Source organism: Tamandua tetradactyla, chromosome 3, assembly GCF_023851605.1.
Source record: "Tamandua tetradactyla isolate mTamTet1 chromosome 3, mTamTet1.pri, whole genome shotgun sequence".
Lineage (NCBI taxonomy): Eukaryota > Metazoa > Chordata > Mammalia > Pilosa > Myrmecophagidae > Tamandua > Tamandua tetradactyla.
Window position 1 is genome coordinate 63,565,896 of NC_135329.1, and position 11,128 is coordinate 63,577,023.

Below are 11,128 nucleotides of genomic sequence, written 5' to 3' on the forward strand. Positions count from 1 at the left end.
AGATGTGGTTAATACAGCAAGTGTTTGAGAACCAATAATTTATTTGGGATTGATTGCAGAAGTTACTGGAAAAGAATGTGCAAAAGGGATAGGCCATTGGGAGAGAGGAGTTCAGCATATGATAAGAAGTATGGAAACACAAAATCCATGAATTTGACTTATTCTGGGAGTGAAGATGTGAATGGGAATGTGCATCAAACACTGGGTATTGGGATTGGGGAACTGAGAAATTCATCACAAATGTGAGAGTCTTCATTGAGATTATCTTTTCTGTCAATAACTTCTTCATTCTCTTCTTGGTTCTGCAGCACGCATACTAAATTTGAAATGATGCATTGAATATTAGCATGTCCCTTGTAAAAGAAGGACATGCACATTTGTGAGGGCTTCCATATGTTTGGACAATCAAAATCATAAATGCAGACAAACAGATTCAGAATAAAATGAAAAAGATTATGTAGTGTCACAGGGAAATGAGGAAAGCAAGAAGAACATAAACATATATATTAAGGGTGTCCCAAAAGGAAATGGAGGAAAGAAGTTAAAACAGCCAGAAAGAATGTTTGAGTAAATAAATGCTGACAACTTTGCAGCTCTTATGAAAAACAAATATACATTTCCAAGAAGTACCGACATATTCCAAACAAAATGTATCTTAATAAGGCTACTCTGAGACACATACTAACCTGAAAATGATACATTCAAAACATTACAAAAGATCAACTATATGAAGAAACTCATTTCAATAAAGGAAAAGAGAGAAAGAAATTAAATATGGTGTATAAAGGCCAAAGGACGAGAATAGCTGAAGTAAGTACTGCTTTTACAATCATAACACTAGATGCTAATGATGTAGCCCCCAAAATCAAAAGGTATAGATAGGTCAAATGAACAAAAAGAATAGCATCCACTTTGCATTCGTTTAAGCCCATGTACACAAATGTGTTGAAAGTGAAAAAATGTAAAAAGACATTTCATACAAATAACATTCAACAAAGAGTTGGGATAATTATAGTACTATCAGACAAAATAGACTTTAAATCAAAATATGTGTATGAAAAGAAGGAAGACAGTATATCTTAATAAATGGGACATTCCACCAGAAGAATAACAATCATAAATATTTATGCAAGTGATGATGGCATGCCAAAATACATGAAGCAAACACAGGCAAAACTAAAGGAAGTTAGACACCTCCACAATAGCAGTTGGAGACTTCGGTACACTACCCTGAGCAATCGAACATATAGAGAGAATTTGGGAAAAAGAAAGAGGACTTGTATAATATAATGAACAAGCTCAAACTAATATATAACCATCCCTCAGCATAGTGTGAACCCAAAAGCACTGAAAACAGGGACTCCAACCCATATTTGAACATCAGCATTTGTAGCAGCATTATAGACAATTGCCAAAAGATGAAAGCAAACCAAATGCTCACTCAACAATGAATAGATTCTCTAAATGTGATATATACATTCAATTGGAATATTATTCAGGCTTAAAAAGAAAGAAGTATTGATACATGTGACATGGATGAACCTTGAAGAATGAGTGAAATAAATCATACTCAAATGGACAAATATTTTATAATCTCACTTATATGAAATAATTAGAATTAGAATTAGAGAATAATTAGAATAATTAGTATTCTAATTATTCTCTAATTCTAATTAGAATATTCTAATTAGAATTAGTCGAATATTCTAATTAGAATAATTAGAATTCGAATTACAGTCAGAATCTAGAATATAAGTAACCACAGGGTGAGGTTTGGTTGAAAATTGAGTTAATTTTTAATTAGTATAGAATTACCTTTTAGGTTGGTTTGAAAGTTTTGGAAATGGATGGGGGTAATGGTGACACAATATTGTGAGTACAATGAAAACCACTGAATTATACATATGACTATGATTAAAAGGGAAATTTTTGGTTGTGTATACGTTCCTACAATTAAAACTTAATAAAATCTTGTACTGTATCACGTAGTGAACCCTGTTGTAAGCGCTGAACTACAGTTAACTGTACAACAGTGTTTTCTTCATAAATTATAACAGATGTAACACACTAATAGAAAGTGGTAAAAATAGGGTGGTATATTAGAAAAATACATCAAACTAAACCATGGACTATATTTAACAGTATAATTTTAATGTCTTTCATAAATTATAAAATATGTACCAACTAATGCAAAGTGTCAACAGAGAGTGGGTATATGGAAACGCTATATTTTACAGAACTTTTCTGTGGACCTACAACTTATCTATTTAAAAATACTAAAAGGAATTAAGAAATAAGAAATTACACTGAAATATAGGGAATTCAGAAAAACTCATAGTGTAAATCAATTCACATTACATGGAATTGCCATTTATCAATAGGGACTCAACATTTCTCTGCATAAATGAGAATGGCAGGCCTATTAGTAGTGCAATGCAAGATCCACAAAGTCTTACTGAATTGGATTTGATTATATATCAGAGTCTTATAGCTCTTAGACATTTAAAATCAACATAAAATAAATTGTGAAGATTAAATCTTACAGTCTCCCTAAGCAATATTTACAACATTTTACATGCTGAAATGTCAGGAAAAAATCTAATTGCCTGTTATTGCTTTTATTACAACATGAAAATGCATATGCACAAAGCTAATTCATTTTAGAATTGTTTGGAATTATTCAATTTTAATGGAAACAATGAAACTACTCACACAAAGAGGAATAAGTTAATGAATGATGAATTATGCACATAATGGACAACATGAAACTGGTAAAAAATGAGCTAATTTTGTAAACAACTATACAATTTACAATGTATTTTTTAAGTGAAAAAGCACAGTGAAATGGAGTATCTATTATATATGATATGTGACATAGAAGAGAAGCAAAATTAAAAAACAAAATGCAAGCATCTTCTTATTTGTGGAGAAAAACTATCAAAACAATAATCTGAAAATTTTGAGTTTCATTACTTATAGGGAGTGAGGTTGGGTAGAGGGAATGGGAGACTAGGTCTGGAGTAGTCAGCTGAGGTGCCGCTGTAAGTTTCTGGAGTACAGGTTATGGTAATAACACCAAGGTATGTGGCAATGTTCAGCATATCCTGAATACAAAGTAAAAATTAAAATACATCAGGGTATGAGAAACTCCAAATGGAATACAAGAAATAAGTCATATATTATCTTACTTTATTGAAAATGAATGACATAACCAGGGCGGACGATAGTAGTGCAGTGGCAGAATTCTTGCCTGCCATGTCGGAGAGCCGGGTTCAATTCTTGCTGCCTGCGGATGCAGAAAAAAAAGAATGACATAACCACACTGAAGAGAATATAGATGTAAATAACTAACAAGTAATTTTTGAAGAAGTATTTTGATAATATACACTGTGGTTAATGTACAAATGGTATAACACAAGCATTATTCTCCAGGCAGAAATTCTGTTTTTCATAGAAGAATGGGTTTTGAAATCTGAAAACACTCTTTGCACATAATAGAACTGAATGAATATTTAAATATTTTGTGAGTGATGGGATCCAGGTTTCTCTCTGTCAGGCAAAGAATTAAAAATAATTCATATGGAAAGGAAGAAAGTTAAAGTAAGCCCTGATGTGTTGAAAAATATCTGCATCATATATTATCCTGTTTTAATATATATATACAGATGAATATATCGACAAAAAATGTAGGTCTGTGTACACGTATTAGTATACATACACATATTTTTCCTATCTGACTATTGAATGAGCTAGGGCCAATCATGTCCTGGTAGCAATCACCAAGCTAGACACATGATTCTTCAATTTATGAAAAAGAGTGTTGGTTTTCTCCATGGAAAAAGATATGAGAAGAAAAATAACAAGATGAACCTGGGGTCCCTTTTGGTGCAAGGAAGTAAAAAGTGCCCACAACTGACAGGGGCATGGATAAAGGATGTGGAAACCAGCTTGAGGCAATTTCAACAGAAGTAGACTAATTTAAGCAATAAATTAAATAATGAAAATGTGGAATATAGCCAATAACAAAAAAAATCATGGGACAGGCCATGGTGTCTCAGCAGGCAGAGCTCTTGCCTGTCATGCCGGAGACCTGGGTTTGATACCTGGTGCCTGGCCATGCCAAAAAAAAATCATGAATCCATTCCGATATGATTAAATAATTCAACAAATATCCTCCAGAAAGAGTCAACCGTATTGACACCTTGATTTATGAATTTCTGACCTCCAGACCTGTGAGGGAATATATTTCTGTGTTTTTACAGTCATCAACTTTGTAGTAAGTCTTATTAAATTCAAGAAACTATTACAGTAGAAAATGTAAAAATCACCACAATGTCAACATCAGTTATAATGCTGGTACTAACTATCTCAATGGAAGCTAATATTAGGAGGCCGAAGAAAGATTAGTGTTCCAGTTTGAAGCTGTTATGCACAGCAGAAAAGACATATCCTTTTGCTAATCTAATTTTGTGGGGTGAGACCTATTGTTTAAGGTGGAAGCTTTTGGTTTGATTACTTTCATGGAGATGTGATACACATATTTGTGGGTGTGGGCTTTTGATTATATGGAGATGTGGCAACAACTATTCAAGTTGGGAATTGATTAATTTATTAGAGAACTTTAGAAAGGGAAATCTTTTGGAAAACCCTTCAGGGCCAACACGAGGCCAAGCTGTTTGAAGATGCAAAAAGAAGTGCAACCAGGGAAGTTGTTTGATTTCAGAAGTGAAATGACCAGAAGATATGAGCCACGTGCCTTCCCAGCTAGCAGAATTGTTCTGTATCTATGGGCTTTTCTTCAGTCCAGGTATCTTTACTTAGATGCCTCATTTTGGACATTTATTAAGACTTTGAACAGTAAACTTGCACTAAAATAAATTTCCTTTTCCAAAGCTGTTCCATTTTTGATATATTGCATTCTGGTAAGCTTTGGCAAACCACCAAATGAGGAACAGAATGCTTGCATTAAAGGAACTGGTAATAATTGCTGAAATACAGTTGTCTTCAGTTTGAGGATCTATGTTTATCAGTGCTGTTTCCTCCCTGGAGCCATCCTATATCTATGTGTTAATCTCAAACATAACCTGGAGTTGATTATAAAGTCTAATTTGAAGCCTCCTTTGGCCCAGAATGTCTGATTATTGGGGAGTCAGCAGGGAACAGAAAGAAAAACATGTTTGTTCTCAGAAGGTCACAGTTGTCTGTAAAGAGTTATTCAGGGCAGCATAAAACTGCTCAATAGTAGAGATGATTACCCTATGCCTCTTACCATGGAAAATCATATAGACAGAAAAGGTAAAATGAGAAAGGTTTGCCATGACTCCATAAGTGACTGAGCTTTAAAAAAAGTGGCTGAGGGTGAGAAGCTTCAAGTTACATGCAGCAAGTGCCCTAATTATCAGGTGGAAAGATGTCATAAGCAGCTACACAATAAAAGTGCATTGTAAGACTTGGGTGTGTTAACTCGGTGTATATTTCTCATACAAATGAATTAATTTATTCCAATATGCTAGATATGCAAGTAGAAATATGTAATTAATTTCAAATATAGCACATGAAATTAAAGGAAACTTAGCTCATATAAAGGTAAATATGTATGCTTACAGGAATGCATATGGTTGGCTGGGGTTGTCTTCACAGAGTTCAGGGAGATAAAGTTGGTTGATAATGATCAAGACTTCTTTATTCTCATTGATAGTTCTGCTATTTTGTCTATTGATTATGGAAAGAACATTGTTGAGATATCTAACTATACTTGTGCATTTAATAAATCTTGCAGTGCTGTCACTTGTTTCCTTTCTATACATGAAATCATCAATAATTTTTAATAGATGTTTAGTACTTTTATGTTTAATTGGTAAACTATCAGCTCATGAATGAGGAAGTATATCTCTCTACACAGTAATTGCTAGGAAATATGGAGCATACCTTCCATGATAAATGTACTCTAATATTTCAATCATCTAAGCCTTTGCATCCCCTCATCTACATAATACCAGGGCATTTCTACCATTTCAACCTCAGGTACTCTTGCCAATCTTTTGACCTGTGTTTCGCCCAACCACCCAAAGCCTTCACACCCTTTTTAACTCTTCTAGCTACAAGACTGAATTCACAATCCCTGCTTTGTGGGCTTATGTAAGTTTATTTAGCTTGATCCAACTTTATATTCCTTCTACCATTATCCCAAACATTTAATATGCATTCCCACAAAATCCCATTATTTCCATCTATATACATTAGAAAACTCATGCACTTGTTTTGAAGTCTAGCATATCTCCTCATGGGTCACAAACTGCATCTCATCTCTTGGTGTATGTTGGGCTTTAATGTAGTTATAGGTCTCGAATAAATGAAGGGTTGTGTGGGTGGGACATGCAAATAATTAGAAGTGTGTTTCCAGCCAATTACCTCAGAGTATTGCATTGCAGTTTCATCCTGTGAAACAGCATTAATCACTCCACACAGAAGAGTGAGGGCTTTTTCCCCAGGGGCTGGTTATAGGTTGAACAGGCACTGAAGTGTTAATCTCTCTAGACAGAAGTTGAATGGTAGAGTCCTCAGGCTGGACTGGAGATTTTTTGGCTGTTTCCTCAGGACAGACAATTACAGCCCTATCTAGCAAAGACTCAGCTGAATCCACGTATTCCATGTTCCCACTACCAGTACTATTAACCCATATGCTCCCCATCCCAAGTTTCAGGATCCCATTCTTTCCCAATCGAAACATCATTTTAACAACAGACACCATGCAAGGTTGAGAATTTCATTGTAAATCTGATCCTTGCACAGTGAGACCCTTTGTGTGGTTTTCAAAGATCTCAAAACTATGACCCCAGAAATTAAGATTTTCTTTAAGAGCACAGAAGGCTTTCTTTTAGGGCACATGAGATCAAGCAGGGAAAAGTATCTTCCAGAACCTAAAAGAAAACAAATAATATTATTTCTTCCTACAAACTGTCTTTCCCAGTCCCTGTGATGGACCTTATTATTTTGGGGGCCTTAGTGCCTACCGGGTGGAATAAAGTGCTTCCTACATCCCAGCCCCCTCCTGTCACCTCCAAGGAAGAATTTTGTCTGGGTTCCCCCTGAATTCCCCTCACTTTATCCCTTTCACAGTAATCTAAGTCTTCATCCATGTCAGTCAGGGAGCTAAACTGCGTAAGATAGTGATTCTCCCCCATTCACAAGCCTCCTACTTACATTCTTATTATCAAATATGTATATGTTTCACAGGTCTGGTTTCATAAAACCATACATGTATAACTGATTTTTAAAAGTGACCCACAGGAAAATAAAACATTGACCTACAGAAAGGATGCTTTCTACATCTTACTCTTTGGGAAAATCATTGTCCCTCCTTCTGTTCAACAAGAAGATCAGACGGTACAGCAAGGGCGTAGTCTTGTCCAGAGATTTAGAATTTCACAGGAGCCCTCCCTTCCTGTCCTTCTGAGCGTCCTTGCTTACTATTCCCAGGTGTGTTGTATCTCACTGATCCTGGAACTCTGTTCAATTACATTAAAGTGAGAACTCTGAGGCTCAGCAACAAGGTAAAGCCCCAGGGTCCTGCAGAACTGGCAGATCTGGAAGAAATTTTGGTCACAATAGAAACCACAGACATACAAGGGTTAAAATAAGCTCCTTACTAGCACCCATGCACCTTTCCAAGGGCTGGGCCTCCTTATACGTGGGCCCTGAGCACACCTTGTATGGTGACTAGTGTCCCACTGACTTCCTCGCCCATATCTCCTCTTCTGTGATGACTCAACAATAGGGAGAACTGGTTCTGTTGTTGTCCTTGGAAACGGTGAGCCCCATTCATGGTCCCTGTGTATGTGTATCCCACACCCTCACATTGGATGCTCAAAACTTCCTTGACACTTTATCTGAGTTGGAAACCACTGGATGCCCACTGTGTGTGGACATGAATCTTGAGACTTCTCAGAGGACTACAGAAGCCCCAAGACACTCACAACCCCTCCTGTACACTTCCAGCTGCACATCACACTCCACATTGAAGATTCCAGGAAAGGACGACTGAGAACACCAATCACACAGAGTTCACAATGTCTAAGACTACGCTGATATTACCTTTAGAAATGGACAGAAAGAGAGCCAATCTAGAGAGTTTACACAGTTTGCTCGACTGGGATTCAGCGAATGGTATGGAGACGCTGGAGAGATCCTTTCTTCAGGTTAGAAGAACAGGGACCATGGGACTTTTCTTCTATACAGAGCATTCTGCTACGCATTTTCCTCTCCACAGAGAAGGTGTAGAAGTGCATTGTGTTGAACTGAAAATCTTCATTAGCTGCACAGCGAAGGGGATCTGGGCTGTGACTGGGGTTGATGGCATGGTCACTGGAATTCCAGCATCTGTTGAGGAATCTGGATGCTTGTGGCAAATGCACTTTTTACAGAACCAGCTGACACTTCATGGTTCCTACATTCATTGCTGGTAAACATCATTGTATGTTCTGATTCATTACGTGTAAAACATATTACAGCATGAAATATGAAGGATGATTTTTTTCTATACTGAACTATAGGAAGGAATGGGTAGGTGATTACTAAAGAACGTAGGAGAATCAGGTTGACCTGAGTGGGGTTTCCAGTTAGGAAAATTGAAAAAAGATAAGAGAGAAAAAAAAAAAAAAAGAAAAGAGAGCAAATGTTTCAACTAGAATATTTGTGCTGGTAATCATTAAGAACACGTCCAAAATTGAACATACCAGATCACCATTTCAAAAAACTCTAGGAAAAGTTGAAGTGTGGAATGGGGTAGAAAATCTCCCTAGTGCAACAGAATAAATGTCTTACCACCATACTTAAAGAGCAATTTTTGAAGGAATCATAAGAACATGGTCTACAAATAGGCCAGACATGAATTGAAATAAGTCTTCTTGTCATGAATGTTTGCAGCAGAAAATGGACTGATGTCTTTAAAGACTGGCAAGAAATTAGTGCATATTAATAATTCTGTTACTTGAGAATGTGTCAAATATTACATATTATTTCTGCACAAAATAATACCTATTATTTCTGCATGAAACAGGATCTAACAACCCACTAGGACTTTCATCTGACATAGATAAAATCCCATTTCACCCCTACTACACCATCAAGTACATCCTAGGCTTATTCATTATAGCTGAAACACTAGTGACCCTAGTATTATTCTCACCAGATCTCCTAGGAGACCCTGACAACTATCCACCAGCAAACCCACTCAGCACCCCGCCACACATCAAACCAGAGTGATACTTCCTATTTGCCTATGCCATCCTATGATCAATCCCCAACAAACTAGACAGAGTAGTAGCCCTAATCTGCTGAATCCTAGTGCAAATAATCATGCCACTTCTACACACAGCCAAACAATGGAGCATAATATTCTGACCACTAAGCCAACTACTATTCTGACTCTATTGTCAGTGTTTCCCAATGCAAAGAGATGGTTTTTACACTTTTTTCATAATTAGCTCTTTGGAAAGAAATCAAATCACTTCTTTTTATTACAATAAAGATAGAAGACATAAGGCAGGATGAAGGAGAGAGTCCCAGGAGATAACCTTTCCTCACAGAGCAAAAAACAGTCAAGAGACTCCAAAAATAAATTAAAAAAAAAACAAAGCAAAAACCCTACGTCCTTCCTCAGCAAACACTTACTTCCTGTTTTTGGTTGTGTCCCCTGTGCTTGGTGGGTCCTGAGCGCCCCCTGCCAGTACCTCCTGCAGGAGAAATTTGTGTTTGGTCTCAGGATGACTTCCCCTTACTATGTGTTGTTGCCTAGTAATACAGAGCTCTGTTATCAAGGGTCCTACCCATTCCGCAACAGGAGGAATTTATTCTTGAATATACCCCAAAAGGTGGACCTTCAGCTCTTACAGAGATGGGTTATAGTAGATGTCCCAGAATAATATTTAAACATGACCCACTGAAACCTGTTTTTCAGGGGCTAATGCATCCAGTTTCAGCAGTAATAGCTGTTGATGGGGAAACCAGAAACAGCACAGATAAAGGACAGGGTCTGTGAGGCCTTCACTGATCGTGTGACTGCCTCTTGCAAATGCCCCGAGGAAAAGACACCTGGCATCAAGGAGAACCTTACTGAGTCACAAACTGGTACTATAGTCCTTGCCTGTTTCTGAAATCCTGAAGATTAGGATGAGAACAGCAGTCAGATGGAGGGGACACAGGAACTGCAGGGCTTTCTCCTTGAGGAGACATGCTTCATCAGAACCCCAATCTAGAGAAACAAGTTTGTTTCTTCCTTCCCTATGTATCTTGAACAGATATTTGAATGTGTGCATTCTTACAAGAGGGAAGAATGATAAAAAGCATACAAGGTCTGTCCCTTAATATATCCATATCCTCTAATTTCCCATGCCTGATAGAGAAGAAGTTTATTTTGATAACATATACAATTGGATGCCCTAAGAAGAGAGCATACATTCCATCACTGGAACAGCTTTTCCTGATTCTGTTGTTGAGGTAATATGTTAATATACAGCCATGCTAATTATTAATCAAGATAGATTTTGAAGTATGAAGAAAACTTTTCTTTAATTCATAAGTAAAAAACTGTGGGAAATAAAACCAAATAGGAAATCTCACAAGCATTAAGAGAAAATTGATTAACTTCAAATAGGTTGTAAAAATGTATTTAAATCACACTTCCTAGCATGTAAGTTCATAGGTAGATACAGTGATTAAGAATTCCAAAATCTGATGGGAAGTTAGTGTTAGGCTAAAATTTTGTATCCATGAAATGAAACATCAAAATACTTTTGTAGAGACAAAAGTATTTTTAGAGACAAAAGTATTTTAATGGAAGCCATACAAAAAAAAAGAAAGAAAGAAATTAGATTGTTTACCATCTGTCCTACACCTATAGGAAAGGATTTTTTTCATAAGCAGGCAATGGAAACAAACCCAGGTCTCTGGCATGGAAGGTGAGAACTCTGCCACTGAGCCACCATTGCCCAGGAATTATTTTAAAGTGATATGAACTGGATCCTTTGTGGAAAGTGGAAGATGAAAGGATAAGTGATTAGCACAATAACTTGAAGCTGAATATTTAAACATAAATAATGCTGAATTGATGAAGGAATGATAACATAGC

At 36.6% G+C, this 11,128-nt stretch overlaps 1 long non-coding RNA gene and 1 pseudogene across 2 annotated transcripts; one reads left to right on the top strand and one right to left on the bottom strand.

The window, feature by feature from the left end:
- Positions 1-299: 299 nt before the first annotated feature.
- LOC143678543 (U6 spliceosomal RNA) lies at positions 300-399 on the top strand (annotated as a pseudogene).
- Positions 400-5,609: 5,210 nt separating this feature from the next.
- On the bottom strand, positions 5,610-7,754 carry LOC143676114 (uncharacterized). 2 transcript variants are annotated; one of them, XR_013171831.1, is made up of 3 exons: positions 7,627-7,754; positions 7,337-7,508; positions 5,610-5,712 (listed from the first exon to the last, which is right to left on the bottom strand). It is a non-coding gene; the product is annotated as an uncharacterized LOC143676114 (long non-coding RNA). The 2 variants fall into 2 exon arrangements; XR_013171832.1 differs by having other exon boundaries at positions 7,312-7,508.
- Between the last annotated feature and the right edge of the window lie 3,374 nt (positions 7,755-11,128).